Below are 20,686 nucleotides of genomic sequence, written 5' to 3'. Positions count from 1 at the left end.
TGGAGGAGAGGAGGGACGTGGGGAGTGGCGGCGAGGGGGCTGAGCGGGGACGGGACCGAGCCGGGGCGGAGCCTGGGGCAGAGCAGCTGTGGACGGTTGGCGGGGCCGCGAGTGGAAAAGGCAGGATGGGGAGCTAGCCTCCCCCAGGGGAAGCTTCACCCGCCGCCCATGGTTTTACCCTTCCAACCTAACTCCATTTCTCCACCCAAAGATGGTTTGTTTAGGAAAAATATTTTAGCACCTCCGGGCCTACCTCTCTGAGAAGCTCACTCAAGCCAGTCTGGCAAGGGACATGTGCGTTGCTTATACCAAATGACAGGCTGCCGGGGTTTTTCTTCCATTAGATTGTTTTTCTTTCACACAAATACTCACCCCTCTGCAGCTTTTATTCATGCTCTCTCCGCAGACATTTTGTTCTCTTCCTACCCTTTGCACGGTTGTTTGCCCTCATTCTTCAGAAATGCGTGCTTAAGGGAAAGCTCCTAAATCCATATTTAGGAATTTTGGTGGGACCCACTCTTTTGAAAATGAGGCCATGCATAGGCTTCGAAGCCTAAAGCTGAATCCTATTTTTGACCATCTGGAGCTGGGTAAAGAGACAAAATACCAATATTATACTTACCATGGGAACGTATGGGGCATTGTGGGTTTAGCAAGGCAGCAAGATATTCTGGGATGTTCTGGATTTGGGAAAGGACTGTTAGACTACTCTATTAAGTTTCATTAGAGGATCGTAGAATACAGTACCTTTACTAAAGAAACTGCATCTGGAGCTGTTCATAAATATATTCTTTCTTTAACATTTTTAATTGCTGTGAAAGATCTGGTCTGCCAACGTAATTCCCTATCTACCAGAACCTAAGATTTTCACTATGCATCTGTTGCATGTTTTGGAGGCAAATCATAGCTTGTATAGTTTCTTGAGCAGTCCACTGTTGATAATCCGTTCACATCGGTGTCTGAAGGATGGGGCGACAAGCAACTCTTCTGCTGGGCAACCTTTATAAAAGCTTGAGTAGCTTTCCTGAAGCAAGAGTTCAGTGTTCTTAAGGAGATCAACTTGAGAAAAGAAAAGAAAAGAAAAGAGCCGCAGCACAATGGAGAGAATCACTAAAACAGTTTCCCAAGTAAATGAGAGGCCCACTCAGTATAATGAGACAGAAAAATTCAAGAGACCTAGAAAAAGAGCTTGTGTATCTGTTTTCTTTGACATTTTGGAACAAAGTTGGTGCGTAGGAAAGGTGTCAGAACTATACTGATGTCCTGTGTTTCTTTACAGTACCGTCATGAGGGGGAGTTTGGTCTCCATGGCCTATGTAGTCCCCAGCCTCTCTGCTCAGGTTGTCAGCAATCGCACCAAGTGTTAAGAGCTGGATTCAGGCCGCCATGAGCAGCACATAACAGCAATAACTTTATCGAAGCTACTAGGGCAGTGGTCTCCAACCTTTTTAAGCACACGATCACTTTTTGAATTTAAGTGCAACCCATAATCTACCTCTTCCCTTCCCCGAGGCCATGGTCCTTCCCTGAGAACCCGACCCACTCACTCCATCAGCCCTCCCTCTGTCACTTGCTCTCCTCTACCCTCACTCACTTTCACCGGGCTGGGGCAGGGGGTTGGGGTGCTGGAGGAACTGTGGACTATGGGCTGGGGCCGAGGGGTTTGGACTGTGGGAATGGGCTCCAGGCTGAGCCTGGGGCAGGGGGTTGGGATGCAGGAGGTGGTGAGGGGTTCATGCTGAGAGGGAGTTTGAGTGCATAAGGGGGCTCCGGGCTGGGGCAAGGAGGTGGGGTGCAGGAGGGTTGGGGTGCGGGCTCTGGGCGGGGGCCCAGGGTCGGGGCAAGGGGTTGCGGCACAGGAGGTGGCTCGGGGTGGAGGCTCTGGGAGGGGGCTCAGGCATGGGGCAAGGGGTTGAAGTGCAGGAGCTCTGGGAGGGGACAAGGGGTTGGGGTGCAAGAGGGTGTTCAGGGTGCTGGCTCCAGGAGGAGGCTCAGGGCTGGGGCAGGGGGTTGGGGTGTGGGAAGAGGTGAAGGGTGCAGGCTCCCGCCAGGCGGTGCTTACCTTGGTCGGCAGTGCAGTGGTGCTAAGGCAGGCTCCCTGCCTGCCCCAGTCCCGCACCACTCCCAGAAGTGGCCAGCATGACCCTGTGGCCCTTAGAGTGCGGCACGTGGCTCAGCACCCTTTCCCTCCCTGCAGGCACCACCCCCGCAGCTCCCATTGGCCACAGTTCCCTGTTCCCAGGCAAAGGGTTGTACCTGCAGGCAGGAGAAGGGCACAGAGACCCCCCCGCCCCCTCCCACCAGTGGCCGCAGAGACGTGCTGCTGGCCACTTACTGGAGCGGCGCAGGGCCAAGGCAGGCAGGGAGCCTGCCTTAGCCCCCCTGCGCCACCAGGATTTTTAGCAGCCGGAGACTGAGATTGACCAGCAGAGGCTCCACAATTTACCAGTCGATTGCGATCTACCGGTTGGTGACCACTGTACTAGGGTGACCCGATTTTATAGGGACAGTCCTAATATTTCAGGCTTGTCTTATATAGGCACCTATTCCCCCCCACCCCATCCCGATTTTTCACACTTGCTGTCTGGTCACCCTAAAAGCTACTAACTTCTGAACAATGCTGCTATTGCTAAAGGTAGATGGCACTCTTTATATTAACTGTCTGCACACGTACAGTTCTAACAGCTCTCCCGGAACACCAAGCTGTGCCGTGTGCCGTGGGAAGGACAAGACACACACCAGATGGCAATGACCTACTACAGCCACGATGAGGCCGGATTGGAGCCAATGATTAGAGCTCGGGAAATGTTTTCAGCTGAAGCTTCCCCCCCACGGTGAGAAACACAGATTTGGCAACACCAACATGTTGATATTGTCCCTTTGTTCGGTTGGGGGAAGAAAAATCCAAAAGAACACCTCCATGTTTTCATCTCAAACAACTTTTAGTTTCAGAAATGTCCTTGGGTTTTCAGAGTAGCAGCCGTGTTAGTCTGTATCCGCAAAAAGAACAGGAGGACTTGTGGCACCTTAGAGACTAACAAATGTATCTGAGCATAAGTTTTTGTGAGCTACATCAGATGCATTCCTTGAAGTGAGCTGTAGCTCATGAAAGCTGATGCTCAAATAAATTTGTTAGTCTCTAAGGTGCCACAAGTCCTCCTTTTCTTCTTGGGTTTTTAAACATTCAAAAATGGAAGCACATTTTGATATTGTTAAAACAAAATATTTCATTCCAGTCAAATATGACTCTCCCCCCTGCAAACTTTTCAATTGGCCAAAATATTTTTTTTTAAAAAATCACATTTGGTCTCACCTGAAATGATTTTTTGCTTTGACTTTTCAAAATTGCCAATGAACAGAAAACTCCGTTACCCACTGGGCTCTCCCAATGATCTAGTAAAAGACAACATAACCCTTTGCCAAAACCTGAGCTATCCGCCACCTCTTTTTATGAGGAATGAAAGAGCTGTGCTTTGTCTGATTGTCAGTTTGGAATAAAATATTTCAAGAGCCCTCAAAGACTAAGAACTTAAATCAGCCTGGGGATAATTCATCTGTCGACATAGGCTGGGTTTCTCTGTCTTCTCTTTGATGGGATAAAGTCCAGGTTCCACGTTCACTAGGAAGGAACCTGGTTTAGGCCATTTAATTGGCATTGATGTTGCATTCCCATCTTCTTCATAATCTCATTACAAAGCCCTTTCAGCTGGCAGCTGGCGTGTTTTAATATTTTAAAGATCCAGCCTTTGAAATCTCTCATTTAGCTACAGCATGTCATTTCTCCTTGCGTATGTTTCTCTGCCAACTGGCTTAATGTTTCCTTTCTCAACCACTCACAGCGTCTGATACCATTTATGGAGGGTAGCACGCCATCCCTTTAAGCGGGAGACTTGTACCCAATTCATCCACATCCTTGTGCAGGCATTTGCACCAAGGCAACATGGGTGCAAAATGGCATAACTGTTCCCATCTGGTCGTGTTTTAGCCCTACCTCGGACCGGTATAAATAGGACCCTACGAAATTCACAGCCATGAAAAACACGTCACAAACCATGGAATCTGGTCTCCCCCCCCACCCTAAAATCTGGTCTTTTGTGTACTTTTATCCTATAACAGCATTTCTCAAACTGGGGGTCCTGACCCAAAAGGGGGTCACAGTATTGCCACCCTTACTTCTTCACTGCCTTCAGAGCTGGGCAACCGGGGAGCGGTGGCTGCTGGCTGAGCACCCAGCTCTGAAGGCAGCGATGCGACCAGCAGCAGCGCAGAAGTGAGGGGGCACGGCATTGGGGGGGGGTTGTCACTTTTGTGGGAGGGTCATCATGGGCTTTACATGTTTATATTTTGCCATTTTTAAATCCATATTCACGCTTTGCTACAACACAGTGAAATTTAAGATTTAAATATCGGAAACCGTGAAATACAACATTTTAAAAATGCTATGACCATGAAATTTATGAAAATGGGCCATGAATTTGGTAGGGCCATGGGTATAAATGATGGCACAAGTTGCAGGGCAATGCTGAGCCTCCTACAACTGTGATCGGAGCCCGTTACCCTGTGCTACCCCCAGCAGAGGGTCAGGAGCTATGCCCAAAGATGCCCAGTATGGTGCTGCCCAGGGGTGCCTTTGCCAGCCAGCGCCCTCTCATGGCTGTGCATGGTGTTGTGGCAACTCTGTCCTTTCCTGCACCCCTCCAAGAGTCATTTGGCCCTGCGCTGGCTGGCATCTTCTTATGACTCCTGCTCTCTGCCCAAGCTGTTCATAATCTCTCCTCTTCTGGGGCAATGCAGTCTGATAGCCCTGCAGTCTAAGTGACCCTAGTGAAAGGTCAGTAACCCCAGGCCCCATAGAATCTGACTCCTTTGCTCCAATGGGTTTACTAGTCTTTGCTGGGGATAGTAGGAGAACCCACCCACTCTGCCTTCCAGTCACTCAGTCTCTCTGGCAGCAGCCCTCTTATCCCCAGATGTTAACATCCCAGGGTTAGCCACAGATGAGGAAACAGGTAGCCTCCTGTTAACACCTTAATAGCCTACCTGTTAACCCCTTAGGGTACATCTACACTGCGGCTAGGAGCATGCCTCCCAGCCCAGGAAGACAGGCACATGCTAACTCCACTGGAGCTAGCATGCTGAAAATAACGGCATGGGTGTTGCAGCACGGGCAGCTCAGGCTAGCCACACAAGCTTGGACCCAGGGATCAGGGGGGCTTGATCTCAGGCAGCTAGCCAGCACCCCTGCCCATGCTATAATGTTCACACCGCTATTTTTAGCTTGTTAGCTCAAGCCTTGCCAGTGCGTCTCTGTCTACCTGTGCTGGGAGGCTTGCTCCCAGCTGCTGTGTAGACGTGTCCTTAGTGGCCAGGGTAGGATGGGGTGGACACCCCATCACAGGTGCATTTACAGAAGAACATCCCCTGACTTTTATCTTTCTCTCATTTGGAGCCAACCCATTTGTATGTACAGCTGGGTGACATTGTACAACCAAAATATTTTTTGGCAAAAAAGGCAGATTCTATGACACCGACACGTTTCACAAATTCGTGTTGATTTCACCAAATAGTTTCAGATGGGAAAAAAAAATTAAGAAAAATTCTGTACAATTGAAATGTTTTGTTTTCACATTTCAAAAACAAAATGGTTCCACTGTCAATTCTAAATAACTTTTCATTTTGAAATTTTCTTTCGTTTTATTTTTTTTAATGTAAAACATCAACAAAGCGCAAAGTCAAAATAAAGTGCCTTGTTTTGGGTCAAATAACATTTAATTTGACCTGAAATTATTTTCTTACTTGGCAATCAGCTGAAAATTACAAATAAATTCATTTTTGGTTTGACTCAAAACATTTTATTTTATTTTACGGCATTGCAAGTAAACTGTAAAAAGATACTTGCACAGCTCTATCGGTATGTCACTCAGTACGCTTGTCTTTTCAAATTTACTTTGTGAGAGGATTTAAAAAGCTATATCCTTCATCATCTTCTCTATGAAATTAAATGCCAAACAGAAGAGGACCACACTTGGCATTTTCCTACAGTTCATTTAATAGTCATTCATTCATTTAACCTAGAGGCTTGTCCATCCCTTATTTCATACCCACTTGTTTTGAGTTGACAGTGGCATGCACTGTCTCTAGATCTCTTCTCCAGATTCGAAAGAAAGAAAGAAAGAAAGAAAGAAAGAAAGAAAGAAAGAAAGAAAGAAAGAAAGAAAGAAAGAAAGAAAGAAAGAAAGAAAGGAAAAGCAATGGGCAGGGCTGGTTGAAATGGTACATACTCCCTACCTCATCTGGCACAGAATTCCTGTTCTTGCACATCACACAGACGAATATAGCAGACTTACAACTGGGGAGTCCTAGGAATTAATACTATCATAAAACACACAACAAGGGAGGATGGGAGGGGAGGGCAGGGGGCTGCTTAGGGAGATCCAGAGAGTGATGGGGTAACATTAATCAAGGAAAACTGTAAGAGGATCTCAGGGCAACTCTTCTAGCAGGCAGGCTGTGGAATATTCTCCCAAGGGAAGGATGTATCCTGTCACTTTAAGAGCCTGATAAAAAGCCCACAGGGGTTTGTGTAAAGACTCCTATTGAGTTCAACGGCCTTCGGGTCAGGCTGTAAGTCGTGTACAGCTGAATCTGGGGAAAGCTGTAGAGATTGTAGCATGGGGGCAGCCCGCCCTGCCAAGAAGGGTGGACAAGATGGGCTCTAACAGGTCTTGTTGCCTCTCTAATTTGCATGTTCCCTGTTGCCGGAGCGCGACTGAAATCAGCACCGAGTTCTCCGGCTTGTTCTCTGTCTCAAACCGATCTGCCAGGGAATCTAGTGCTCGTGGATGTGTGAGATTAATAACGCAGGCATGAGCCAGGCACAGTGTGGGCGGCCTCTCCCCCACACAGCTCTTGTCAGAGCACTTCAGTCTTCAGCGGCAACTCTGCCCTGGTATTCCACGGCCAAGCTCCCCTGCGGCTGTGCCCATGCTCTCCAGCCCTGGCTGGGCACTCACTGCTGTTCTGCTCCTGGGGCCCCACACAGCTCTGCCAGCCCACCTCCGTCCTGGCCTGCAGCCCCCCTGCTATCCAGGCCCTGGGCTCATCCCCACCCCAGCCAGCTCTGCCAGCCCAGCTCAATCCTGGCCTGCAGCCCCACTCCTGCCCCAGCCCTAAGTTCCCTCCCCCAGCCCTGCCAGCCCACCTCAATCCTGATCTGCAACCCCCTGCAATCCCAGCCCTGAGCTGCACATCTCCCCAATCCCAGCTCTGCCAGCCCACCTGCTGTCCCAGCCTCCCCACCACCCCCAGCCCTCAGGTCTGCCAATGCGTCTCAGTCCTGACCTGCATCCCTGGACTCCCCCCCCAACACACACACACTATTCCAGCCCTGGGCTTCCCTTCCTCCAGCTCTGCCAATCCCCCTTAGTCCTGAGGAAACCTGTCTGCTACTCCAGCCCAGGGGTCCCCCCACAGCTCTGCCAATCCCCCTCAATCCTGATCTGCAGCCCCCCTGCTATTCCACCAGGCTTTGAGGTTTACTAATGGAAAGGGCCTTATAAGAGCTAGATATTCGATAACAAGAGATAGTTCTCCCACCCACACACACCCTTTGCTCTTCTCCGAACCCTCTCCAATTTATCAACATCCTTCCTGAATTGTGGGCACCAGAACTGGACAGAGGATTCCAGCAGCGCTTGCACCAGTGCCAAATACAGAAGTAAAATAACTTCTCTGCTCCTACTGGAGATTTCCCTATTTATGCATCCCATGATCACATTAGCACACACTGGGAGCTCCTGTTCAGCTGATTATCCATCACAACCCCCAAATCTTTCTCAGAGTCACTGCTTCCCATGGCAGAGTCCCCTCTCCTGTACGTACCGCCGACATTCTTTGTCCCCAGATGTATTTTACGTTTAGCTGTATTAAAACCCATATTGCTCGCTTGCACCCATTGTACCAAGTGATCCAGATTGCTCTGAATCACAGACTTTAAGGCCAGAAGGGCCTAGCGTGATCATCTAGTCTGACTCCTGTGTGACACAGGCCACAGAACCTCACCCACCCACTCCTGCAACAGGATCTTAACGTCTGACTGAGTTACCGGCAGCTCTGGGGCCTCTGGCTGCTACTGGAATAATAATAATTAACAACAATTGGCCTCGTTCATTACCAATGGAGTTTAAGCTATACAAATAGGCAAACTATATTTAGAAATGCACTGGGCACTTGTTGTATTGCTAATGAGGTTTGGTGCCTTTCATCTAGATCGCAAGGGTAAATTCAGCCCAGGACTATAGTTGCTGACCACGGTCTCTCTATTATAGCTGTCATAAATATAAAGGGAAGGGTAACAACCTTCCTGTATACAGTCCTATAAAATCCCTCCTGGCCAGAGGCACAAAATCCTTTTACCTGTAAAGGGTTAAGAAGCTCAGGTAACTTGGCTGGCACCTGACCAAAAGGACCAATAAGGGGACAAGATACTTTCAAATCTTGGGCCGGGGGGGAAGATTTTGGTCTGTCTGTTCTGTGTGCTTGCCGGACACAGATCAAGGAAGCAAGCAATCCAACTCCATGAGAATTAGTAAGTACTAGCAAGGGAATGAGTTAGCTTATTTTTGTTTTGGCTTGTGATTTTCTCTGTGCTGAGAGGAAGGTGTATTCCTGGTTTTCTTTTTGTAACTTTAACGTTTGGCCCGGAGGGAAATCCTCTGTGTTTTTGAATCTGATTGCCCTGTAAGATTATCTTCCATTCTAATTTTACAGAGGTGCTTCTTTTACCTTTTTTCTTTCTAATAAAGTTCTGTTTCTTTTAGAATCTGATTGGGGTTTTTTTTGTGTGTCCTAAAAAAACCAAGGTTGCTCTGTGCTCATCTCATTCTCAAGCCACCCCAGGAAAAGGGGAATAGGGGCTCGGGGGGATATTAGGGGGAAGTAGGAACTCCAAGTGGTCCTTTCCCTGAGTTTGTCTAAATCAGTTGGTGTTGGCAGAGTTACCTAATCCAAGGTACAAGGGAGAATTTGCGCCTTGGGGAGTTTTTAACCTAAGCTGGTAGAAATAAGCTTAGGGGGTCTTTCATGCAGGTCCCCACATCTGTACCCTAGAGTTCAGAATGGGGCAGGAACCCTGACAACAGCTGTGCAAATATCTGATTTTTTGGTTCAGTGGCTGACCCGAAAAAGTTTTAAAAAAATCAATTGGGGGTGAATGAAACATTTCTTGAGTTGTTTTACCTTTTTAAAAAATAAAATGGAATGAAAATTTAAAATGACAAGTCATTTGGAATAAAACAATTTAGACATTTCCCTTTTCCCAGAATTTATTTTGTTTGCTTATTTTCCACCAAAATGATACGGCGATTTTGACACAAATTTGCAAAGTGTTTCGGTCACATGAGGCAGGGCCCCCCCAAACTCATGAGACTGGGTTAAAAATGATGAGATATTAAAATGATAAATATAGGGCTCTTTTTATTTGCTTTTGGTTTCTGAATGTTTGGGTTGCATTTAGATCCCATTTTCAAGCTTTCCTCTGCACGTACAATGGTAAGAAACGTACTTTCTTCCACACACACACCCATTATGCGTGGGGGCTGTAGCTCAATGGTAGAGCACATGCTTTGCATGTCTGAGGCCCTGGGTTCGATCCCGGCATCTCCAGGGGTTTTGCTTGGGTGGGGGGAGAGACAGCTCAGTGGTTTGAGCATTGGCCTGCTAAACCCAGGGTTGTGAGTTCAATCCTTGAGGGGGCCATTTAGGGATCTGAGGTAAAAATTGGGGATTGGTCCTGCTTTGCGCAAGGGGTTGGACTAGATGACCTCCTGAGGTCCCTTCCAACTCTGGTATTCTGTGATTCTATTCTATGAAAGAGGAGATTCATGTGAAATCTCTCGATTCCAGCAGCTGGGACTTCAAGAGAAACACCAGCTATTGTGAGAGTCCCAGTAAAATCTTAAGAGATGCAATGGAGGGCCCGGGGGGGGGGGGGGATTTTTAAAAAAAACCATCAGGCGATATGAATGGAATAAATTCTCCACAATTAATATTTTGACCAGCTCTGAGCATTAGTAAATGACAGCCAGGCTGTATATAATATTGGAGTTCCAGAGAACTTTCCAATGCCTGGCCCCAAAAAATCACGGGATGGGTTTAAAAATTATCCGTTTTTTAAAAGCTAGTAATTGTGGGGCTCTTTTCATTTCACCCTGACACAGGGAACTCCTTGAGTCATTTTTATGCAGTGCGTCTGCCTCTGATATTTTCACACCAGCCTTCTTATGTGGGTGATTCTCTGCTCTCGTTTCCAAGCCGAAGAAGTTCGTACAAATTGGCAGAGGAGGGCTCGGCATCTCAGCAGGAGGGGAGAGAGTGAAATGAGGAGGAGGAGGAGGCATGGAACGGGCTTTTGAAAGTTATAAAATTAGCATCGAAAACGGCAGCAGCGTTTCTTAACTCACAGCGAACGAAAGACACTGCCGTTGCCTGGAGATTCGGGAGCTTCCCCATTAATGATCTTGACGGGTGGCCAGAGACATATTCAATTCTTTCCAGCATGAGGCTGGGTGGCTATGCAGTTAAGGCAGAGGATCCGGGGGGGGGGGGGGTTCAGAGAGAGAAGGGCTCAATTTGCAGCTCTGCTAGTGTCACCTTGTGTGACCTTGGCCATGTCACTTAAGCCCAGGTTTTTAAAGGTATTAAGGCGTTGCTGAGCTCAGGTTGTGGTGCCGAAATACCTTTAAAAATCTGGGTCTTCGTGCCCGATCTGAAGTCAGGTAGCGTCTAGCCATTAACTTCCAGGGATCATGCCTCATGGTGGTAATGTCTCTGGGCATCAGTGCCCTCTCTGCAAACTGGTGGTGACAAAGACACTTCCTTCAACCCAGACTCACGCCATCTAACTATGACCCTCGTGCAGTGGGGCCCTGATCCTGGCAGCCAGGGAGCAATGTAATACAAATGCTAATATTAAAATCAACACTGTAGGATGGGTCGCCCACCTCGCACGGCTCCATGCAGGGGGAACTCTGCCGGCTGCATTAACTCCACAGGGATTTTCAATGGAGCATTTCAATGGAGGACGAGTTGCATCTGAGAGATCTAAAGGAATTGGCGGCTGTGATTGCAGAGCCATTGGCCATTATCTTTGAAAACACGTGGCGAACGGGGGAAGTCCCGGATGACTGGAAAAAGGCTAATGTAGTGTCAATCTTTAAAAAAGGGAAGAAGGAGGATCCTGGGAACTACAGGCCAGTCAGCCTCACCTCAGTCCCTGGAAAAATCATGGAGCAGGTCCTCAAAGAATCAATCCTGAAGCACTTACATGAGAGGAAAGTGATCAGGAACAGTCAGCATGGATTCACCAAGGGAAGGTCATGCCTGACTAATCTAATCGCCTTCTATGATGAGATTACTGGTTCTGTGGATGAAGGAAAAGCAGTGGATGTATTGTTTCTTGACTTTAGCAAAGCTTTTGACACGGTCTCTTGCCACAGTATTCTTGCCAGCAAGTTAAAGAAGTATGGGCTGGATGAATGGACTATAAGGTGGGTAGAAAGTTGGCTAGATTGTCGGGCTCAACGGGTAGTGATCAATGGCTCCATGTCTAGTTGGCAGCCAGTGTCAAGTGGAGTGCCCCAGTGGTCAGTCCTTGGGCCGGTTTTGTTCAATATCTTCATAAATGATCTGGAGGATGGTGTGGATTGCACTCTCAGCAAATTTGCGGATGATACTAAACTGGGAGGAGTGGTAGATACGTTGGAGGGCAGGGATAGGATACAGAGGGACCTAGATAAATTGGAGGATTGGGCCAAAAGAAATCTGATGAGGTTCAACAAGGACAAGTGCAGAGTCCTGCACTTAGGACGGAAGAATCCAATGCACAGCTACAGACTAGGGACCGAATGGCTAGGCAGCAGTTCTGCGGAAAAGGACCTAGGGGTGACAGTGGACGAGAAGCTGGATATGAGTCAGCAGTGTGCCCTTGTTGCCAAGAAGGCCAATGGCATTTTGGGATGTAAAAGTAGGGGCATAGCGAGCAGATTGAGGGACGTGATCGTCCCCCTCTATTCGACATTGGTGAGGCCTCATCTGGAGTACTGTGTCCAGTTTTGGGCCCCACACTACAAGAAGGATGTGGATAAATTAGAGAGAGTCCAGCGAAGGGCAACAAAAATGATTAGGGGTCTGGAACACATGACTTATGAGGAGAGGCTGAGGGAACTGGGATTGTTTAGTCTGCAGAAGAGAAGAATGAGGGGGATTTGATAGCTGCTTTCAACTACCTGAGAGGTGGTTCCAGGGAGGATGGTTTAGACTATTCTCAGTGGTAGAAGAGGACAGGACAAGGAGTAATGGTCTCAAGTTGCAGTGGGGGAGGTTTAGGTTGGATATTAAGAAAAACTTTTCACTAGGAGGATGGTGAAACACTGGAATGCGTTACCTAGGGAGGTGGTGGAATCTCCTTCCTGAGAAGTTTTTAAGGTCAGGCTTGACAAAGCCCTGGCTGGGATGATTTAGTTGGGGATTGGTCCTGCTTCGAGCAGGGGGTTGGACTAGATGACCTCCTGAGGTCCCTTCCAACCCTGATATTCTATGATTCTATGATTCTATGATCTCTTGCCCCACGTTGGCACTGCCTGGAGCAATCGGCAGGCTGCGCCTTCGGAAGGAGGCCCTGCTGAGGATCTAATATTCGGTCTCGGTCCTCACCATCAAATAACCTGGCTGAGGATGAGTGAATCAGACCCCGTTTGTTCAATGTGTGGCAGCTTCTTCACCCCACTCCCTGGGGCCTTTGGAGATGTGGCTGGCTGAGGAATGAAATCCAGGAAAGCTTCTTGCCAAGCCTGTAAATAGTCTTGTCTATGTGGGTAACAGAGGGAGACAGAGACACACACGGAGCAGGAGGCCTGGGGGAGTTCAGAGGAGACCTCCCAATGGGTTGGCTTACAGGGGGACAGGATCTGAAACTCTGTGAGGCTGATTCACCAATCTGCATCCTCCAGGGACATCGAACCGGAGTGACCTAACGGGGAATCCGGCTGGAGGAATTCCTGGCTTGCCATGCAGGCTGCGAGCCAATGAGTTGCCGAGATCTCTCAGCTCTAGTTGATTTCAGAGGGAGCTGAGTGTGGTCGGCACCTGGCGGGAGCCACGCAGCTGCTGGCAGGATTGGGGCTGCAGTTAGGCGGGTGAGGGGCTCCCTTCCCCATCCTGCTCTTCTTGCCACACATAGTTCCTCACGGGGGCGGGGAGGGGCAGGGAGCAGTGGGGGGCTCAGGAGGGGGGAGAGAGGCTGGTGGTGGTCTTGGCCTCCAGTCAAGACACAGGTTGAGGAGGCTGGAACACGAGACAGTCATCCCGCCACATAAACCTCCCGATGCCCCACTTCTTCCATCCCTGGCTGAGAACTACAGCAAATAGCAGAGCAGCGCCGAGGGGCACCAGCAAAGCTTGGGGGTCTGACAGCGGCAGGTGCTGCTCGTGTAACCCACACACCTCCTGGGTTTGGTGCTCTGTCCACTTAGAGAGGGAGAGAATAATGAGTCTGCTCTACAGCCTTAGCTAAGGGCCATGTGGCTTTTAGCTCATGCAGTAGAGGCCTATGCATTTAGCTCTAGAGGTCCCAGGTTCGATCCTGCCCAACGATGGGGGTCTGTCGGTGTTACACTTGTACATACAGTAAATGAATCTCTGCCCTGAGACTCTTACAGGCAAAACAGACAAAGGACAAGTTATTACCTGCACTTAACGGGCAGGGAAGAGGGAGAACATGACTGGCCCAGGGTCACACAAGAGGTTGGTAGCAGACCTGGGTATTGAACCCAGCTCACCTGTAATCTAGTGCCTTGTAAGATACGTCTGCAGCCTCTGTGCACCTCACAGCATGTCCCCGTGCCACCCTGTGATGCAGGATGCTCGCCTCAATTTCACACAGGAACTCAGGCACAAAGAGCTAAGTGATTTGCCCAAGACCCAAAAGGGCACCTGTGGCAGAGCAGGGAATTGAACCCAGCATTCCCAAGTCCTAGGCTCAGGCTCTAACCACTGGACCATCCTCCCAGAGAACTGGTGCCTCCCCTCCTTGGAGGTACTTTAACCCCAGATGCAGGCTGACTCCAGAAACTCCCTCAGGCCCTGCACGCTCGCAGGATCCCCCGCCTCCACTCGCCTTCCCTGGCTCTCTCAGGCTGGCTTCTCCTGGCAGGTGGGCGTTGTCAGGCTGCTGCTGGCGGGCAAGCCAAGGTGAGTGGGCGGGCGGCACAGAGAGCTCAGGAAATGTGTTACTAGTTATTTCTGTTCCCTGCCGGGGGAAGGGGATTGCACGGCTCCTCGGGGGGAGCACGACTCACCAGCCGTGTCCACCCACTGCCAGCAGCCACCTTCGCTGGCAGAGATGGGCAGGAGAGGGGCACTTTAAGGTAAAACTAGTGAGAGGTCACAGACTCAGCTAGCTGCTCCTATGCATCTCTCGCTGCCCCCCATAACTCCTATCGGCAGTCCTTTGCACGCCGAGCCGAGCCAGACCCCCAGGAGTCACTCCCATCCCCCCCAGTTGTGCTCCTGCCTCACGGGCCCTAGCAGGAAAGGACTTGAGGGAGGCAAAAGGCAAACTGACTCCTATGCCCTCGCCGTCCCATGAGCATGTGGGAACCGGTTCCCACCCCCTTGCAGCACAGGGGTGAGTCTTACTGATTTCAAGAGGAGGCGTCCCTGGTGTCCTGCAGGGGGTGAGGCAGACTCCGTCGAATGAGCCATCTGACTGGTTGGGATCCAGGACCTTGGCCCACTCTGCACCCTGCTGCCAGTGGCCGTGTGGAAGGGCCAAACATAGTGGCCTCCAGTTCCCTTGGAAGGGTGAGATCTTTGAAAGAATAGGGCCACGGCCTTGCACACCCTCCCGCCCCCCAGCCTCCCTTCCCAGTAGGCCTGTCCTTGCACATGGTCTGTTAAAGAGGGCGGAGTTATGCAAATTGCCTCTTGCCTAGCAGCTGTGCTCCTGGCTCCACCCCCTCCCCAAGTCTGGATGGCCACACCTCCGTGGCCACATGCTGCTCACCTCTGCAGAGGAGATGACGCAGCGAGGGGATGCTGCCACACCACTGACTTTCCCCTCGACACATCTCATTCCCTGCCCCTTGAACCTCTATAGCGTCTCTTGAATTTTGCTCATCTCTGAATCAATCTAAGAGGTTAAGAAAAACACTTCTTCACAAGATATTTAATTAACTTGTGGAACTCACCGCTTCAGGGTTTCATAAAAGAAAATAATAGGCAGGACTACACTTAAAACACTGCATTGGCAGAGCTGCACGGATGCAGCTGCACCTCTGTAGCACTTTAATGAAACCACTCTACACTGATGGACAAGAGCTTTCCCATCGGTGTAGTTAATCCACCTCTGTGACAGGCAGCAACTATGATGATGGGAGAAAATCTCCCGCCAACATAGCACTGTCTACTCTGGTGTTTAGGTCAGTATAACTATGTTGCTCAGGGGTGCGGATTTTGCACACCTCTGAGTGATGTAATTATACCAGAGTAATTCTGTAGTGTAGACATAAGTCATCTATCTGCCGCCCCGACTGGGAAAACCGAGAAGTCTGCTGCTTGCCAGGAGCTAGGATTCATGATGTGACAGAGAGACTGCCGAGACTCATCAAGCCCTCGGATCGCTACCCCTTCCTGCTTCTCCACGTGGGCACCAATGATACTGCCAAGAATGACCTTGAGCGGATCACTGCGGACTATGTGGCTCTGGGAAGAAGGATAAAGGAGTTTGAGGTGCAAGTGGTCTTCTCGTCCATCCTCCCCGTAGAAGGAAAAGGCCTGGGTAGAGACCGTCGAATTGTGGAAGTCAACGAATGGCTATGCAGGTGGTGTCGGAGAGCAGGCTTTGGATTCTTTGACCATGGGATGGTGTTCCAAGAAGGAGGAGTGCTAGGCAGAGACAGGCTCCAGCTAACGAAGAGAGGGAAGAGCATCTTCGCAAGCAGGCTGGCTAACTTAGTGAGGAGAGCTTTAAACTAGGTTCACCGGGGGAAGGAGACCAAAGCCCTGAGGTAAGTGGGGAAGTGGGATACCGGGAGGAAGCACAAACAGGAGAGTGTAAGAGGGGAGGGCTCCTGTCTCATATTAAGGAAACAGGACAAACAGCGAGTTATCTCAAGTGCTTATACACAAATGCAAGAAGCCTGGGAAACAAGCAGGGAGAATGGAAGTCCTGGCACAGACAAGGAATTATGATGTGATTAGAATAACAGAGACTTGATGGGATAACTCACATGACTGGAGTACTGTCATGGATGGATATAAACTGTTCAGGAAGGACAGGAAGGGCAGAAAAGGTGGGGGAGTTGCACTGTATGTAAGGGAGCAATATGACTGCTCAGAGGTCAAGTATGAAACTGCAGAAAAACCTGAGAGTCTCTGGATTAAGTTTAGAAGTGTGAGCAAAAAGGGTGATGTTATGGTGGGAGTCTGTTATAGATCACCAGAGCAGGGGGATGAGGTGGACGAGGCTTTCTTCCGGCAACTAATGGAAGTTACTAGACCGCAGGCCCTAGTTCTCATGGGAGACTTCAATCACCCTGATATCTGCTGGGAGAGCAATACAGCGGTGCACAGACAATCCAGGAAGCTTTTAGAAAGTGTAGGGGACAATTTCCTGGTGCAAGTGCTGGAGGAACCAACTAGGGGCAGAGCTCTTCTTGACCTGCTGCTCACAAACCGGGAAGAATTAGTAGGGGAAACAAAAGTGGATGGGAACCTGGGAGGCAGTGACCATGAGATGGTCGAGTTCAGGATCCTGACACAGGGAAGAAAGGAGAGCAGCAGAATACAGACCCTGGACTTCAGAAAAACAGACTTTGACTCCCTCAGGAAACTGATGGGCAGGATGCCCTGGGAGAATAATATGACGGAGAAAGGAGTCCAGGAGAGCTGGCTGTATTATAAAGAATCCTTACTGAGGTTACAGGGACAAACCATCCCGTTGTGTAGAAAGAATAGTAAATATGGCAGGTGACCAGCTTGGCTTAACAGTGAAATCCTTGATGCTCTTAAGTACAAAAAAGAAGCTTACAAGAAGTGGAAGATTGGACAAATGACCAGGGAAGAGTATAAAAATATTGCTTGGGCATGCAGGAGTGAAATGAGGAAAGCCAAATCACACTTGGAGTTGCAGCGAGCAAGAGATGTTAAGAGTAACAAGAAGGGTTTCTTCAGGTATGTTAGCAACAAGAAGAAAGTCAAGGAAAGTGTGGGCCCCTTACTGAATGAGGGAGGCAACCTCGTGACAGATGATGAGGAAAGAGCTAATGTACTCAATGCTTTTTTTGCCTCTGTCTTCACGAACAAGGTCAGCTCCCAGACTACTGCACTGGGCAGCACAGCATGGAGAGGAGGTGACCAGCCCTCCGTGGAGAAAGAAGTGGTTTGGGACTATTTAGAAAAGCTGGACTAGCACAAGTCCATGGGGCAGGATGCGCTGCATCCGAGAGTGCTAAAGGAGTTGGCGGATGTGATTGCAGAGCCATTGGCCATTATCTTTGAAAACGCATAGCAATTGGGGGAGGTCCCAGACGACTGGAAAAAGGCTAATGTAGTGCCCATCTTTAAAAAAGGGAAGAAGGAGGATCCGGGGAACTACAGGCCAGTCAGCCTCACCTCAGTCCCTGGATAAATCATGGAGCAGGTCCTCTAGGAATCAATTCTGAAGCACTTAGAGGAGAGAAAAGTGATCAGGAACAGTCAGCATGGATTCACCAAGGGCAAGTGATGCCTGACTAATCTAATTGCCTTCTATGACGAGATAACTGGTTCTGTGGTTGAGGGGAAAGCAGTGGACGTGTTGTTCCTTGACTTTAGCAAAGCTTTTGACAGGATCTCCCACAGTATTCTTGCCAGCAAGTTAAAGAAGTATGGGCTGGATGAATGCACTATAAGGTGGGTAGAAAGCTGGCTAGGTCGTTGGGTTCAACAGGTAGTGATCAATGGCTCCACATCTAGTTGGCAGCCGGTATCAAGTGGAGTGCCCCAAGGGTCGGTCCTGGGGCTGGTTTTGTTCAATATCTTCATAAATGATCTGGAGGATGGTGTGGATTGCACCCTCAGAATGTTTGCAGATGACACTAAACTGGGAGGAGTGGTAGACATGCTGGAGGGAAGGGATAGGATACAGAGGACCCTAGACAAATTAGAGGATTGGGCCAAAAGAAATCTGATGAGGTTCAACAAGGACAAGTGCAGAGTCCTGTACTTAGGACGGAAGAATCCAATGCACAGCTACAGACTAGGGACCGAATGGCTAGGCAGCAGTTCTGCAGAGAAGGACCTAGGGGTGACAGTGGACGAGAAGCTGGATATGAGTCAACAGTGTGCCCTTGTTGCCAAGAAGGCCAATAGCATTTTGGGCTGTATAGGTAGGGGCATTGCTAGCAGATTGAAGGACGTGATCGTTCCCTTCTATTCGACATTGGTGAAGGCTCATCTGGAGTACTGTGTCAAGTTTTGGGCCCCACTCTACAAGAAGGATGTGGAAAAATTGGAAAGAGTCCAGTGGAGGATAACAAAAATGATTAAGTTTCAAAGTAACAGCCGTGTTAGTCTGTATTCGCAAAAAGAAAAGGAGTACTTGTGGCACCTTAGAGACTAACCAATTTATTTGCGCATAAGCTTTCGTGAGCTACAGCTCACTTCATCGGATGCATACTGTGGAAAGTATAGAAGATCTTATTATATACACACAAAAAGCATGAAAAAATACCTGCTCCCACTCCACTCTCCTGCTGGTAATAGCTTATCTAAAGTGACCACTCTCCTTACAATGTGTATGATAATCAAGGTGGGCCATTTCCAGCACAAATCCAGGGTTTAACAAGAATGTCTGAGGGGGTGGGTAGGAAAAAACAAGGGGAAATAGGCTACCTTGCATAATGACTAAGCCACTCCCAGTCTCTATTCAAGCCTAAGTTAATTGTATCCAATTTGCAAATAAATTCCAATTCAGCAGTCTCTCGTTGGAGTCTGTTTTCGAAGTTTTTTTGTTGAAGGATAGTCACTTTGAGATCAGAAATCGAGTGACCAGAGAGATTGAAGTGTTCTCCGACTGGTTTATGAATGTTATAATTCTTGACATCTGATTTGTGTCCATTTACTCTTTTACGTAGAGACTGTCCAGTTTGACCAATGTACATGGCAGAGGGGCATTGCTGGCATGTGATGGCATATATCACATTGGGAGATGTGCAGGTGAACGAGCCTCTGATAGTGTGGCTGACGTTATTAGGCCCTGTGATGGTGTCCCCTGAATAGATATGTGGGCACAGTTGGCAATGGGCTTTGTTGCAAGGATAGGTTCCTGGGTTAGTGGTTCTGTTGTGTGGTATGTGGTTGTTGGTGAGTATTTGCTTCAGGTTGCGGGGCTGTCTGTAGGCAAGGACTGGCCTGTCTCCCAAGATTTGTGAGAGTGTTGGGTCATCCTCCAGGATAGGTTGTAGATCCTTAATAATGCATTGGAGGGGTTTTAGTTGGGGGCTGAAGGTGACGGCTAGTGGCGTTCTGTTATTTTCTTTGTGAGGCCTGTCCTGTAGTAGGTGACTTCTGGGAACTCTTCTGGCTCTATCAATCTGTTTCTTCACTTCCGCAGGTGGGTATTGTAGTTGTAAGAATGCTTGATAGAGATCTTGTAGGTGTTTGTCTCTGTCTGAGGGGTTGGAGCAAATGCGGTTGTATCGCAGAGCTTGGCTGTAGACGATGGATCGTGTGGTGTGGTCAGGGTGAAAGCTGGAGGCATGTAGGTAGGAATAGTGGTCAGTAGGTTTCCGGTGGTGGTGTTTATGTGACCATCGTTTATTAGCACTGTAGTGTCCAGGAAGTGGATCTCTTGTGTGGACTGGACCAGGCTGAGGTTGATGGTGGGATGGAAATTGTTGAAATCATGGTGGAATTCCTCAAGGGCTTCTTTTCCATGGGTCCAGATGATGAAGATGTCATCAATATAGCGCAAGTAGAGTAGGGGCTTTAGGGGACGAGAGCTGAGGAAGCATTGTTCTAAGTCAGCCATAAAAATGTTGGCATACTGTGGGGCCATGCGGGTACCCATAGCAGTGCCGCTGATCTGAAGGTATACATTGTCCCCAAATGTAAAATAGTTATGGGTAAGGACAAAGTCACAAAGTTCAGCCACCAGGTTAGCCGTGACATTATTGGGGATAGTGTTCTTGACAGCTTGTAGTCCATCTTTGTGTGGAATGTTGGTGTAGAGGGCTTCTACGTCCATAGTGGCCAGGATGGTGTTATCAGGAAGATCACCGATGGATTGTAGTTTCCTCAGGAAGTCAGTGGTGTCTTGAAGATAGCTGGGAGTGCTGGTAGCGTAGGGCCTGAGGAGGGAGTCTACATAGCCAGACAATCCTGCTGTCAGGGTGCCAACGCCTGAGATGATGGGGCGCCCAGGATTTCCAGGTTTATGGATCTTGGGTAGTAGATAGAATATCCCAGGTCGGGGTTCCAGGGGTGTGTCTGTGCGGATTTGATCTTGTTTTGCTTTTTCAGGGAGTTTCTTGAGCAAATGCTGTAGTTGCTTTTGGTAACTCTCAGTGGGATCAGAGGGTAATGGCTTGTAGAAAGTGTTGTTGGAGAGCTGCCGAGCAGCCTCTTGTTCATATTCTGACCTATTCAT

General features: G+C 48.9%; 1 long non-coding RNA gene across 3 annotated transcripts in view; it reads left to right on the top strand.

The window, feature by feature from the left end:
* Window positions 1-20,686, top strand: part of LOC140906312 (uncharacterized) — an 86,640-nt gene that overhangs the window by 40,235 nt on the left and 25,719 nt on the right. The window contains exon 3 of one of the 3 annotated variants that reach the window (XR_013635283.1): window positions 2,677-2,847. The exons of the other annotated variants lie outside the window; for them this stretch is intronic. This is a non-coding gene — a long non-coding RNA (uncharacterized LOC140906312). Of the gene's footprint in view, window positions 1-2,676; window positions 2,848-20,686 lie in introns of those variants that run through there. 3 annotated transcript variants of the gene reach the window in all.

This window comes from Lepidochelys kempii, chromosome 2 (genome assembly GCF_965140285.1).
Source record: "Lepidochelys kempii isolate rLepKem1 chromosome 2, rLepKem1.hap1, whole genome shotgun sequence".
NCBI classification, from domain to species: domain Eukaryota; kingdom Metazoa; phylum Chordata; order Testudines; family Cheloniidae; genus Lepidochelys; species Lepidochelys kempii.
Note: the sequence above shows the minus strand (reverse complement) of the source record. Positions and strands in the feature narration are given on the sequence as shown.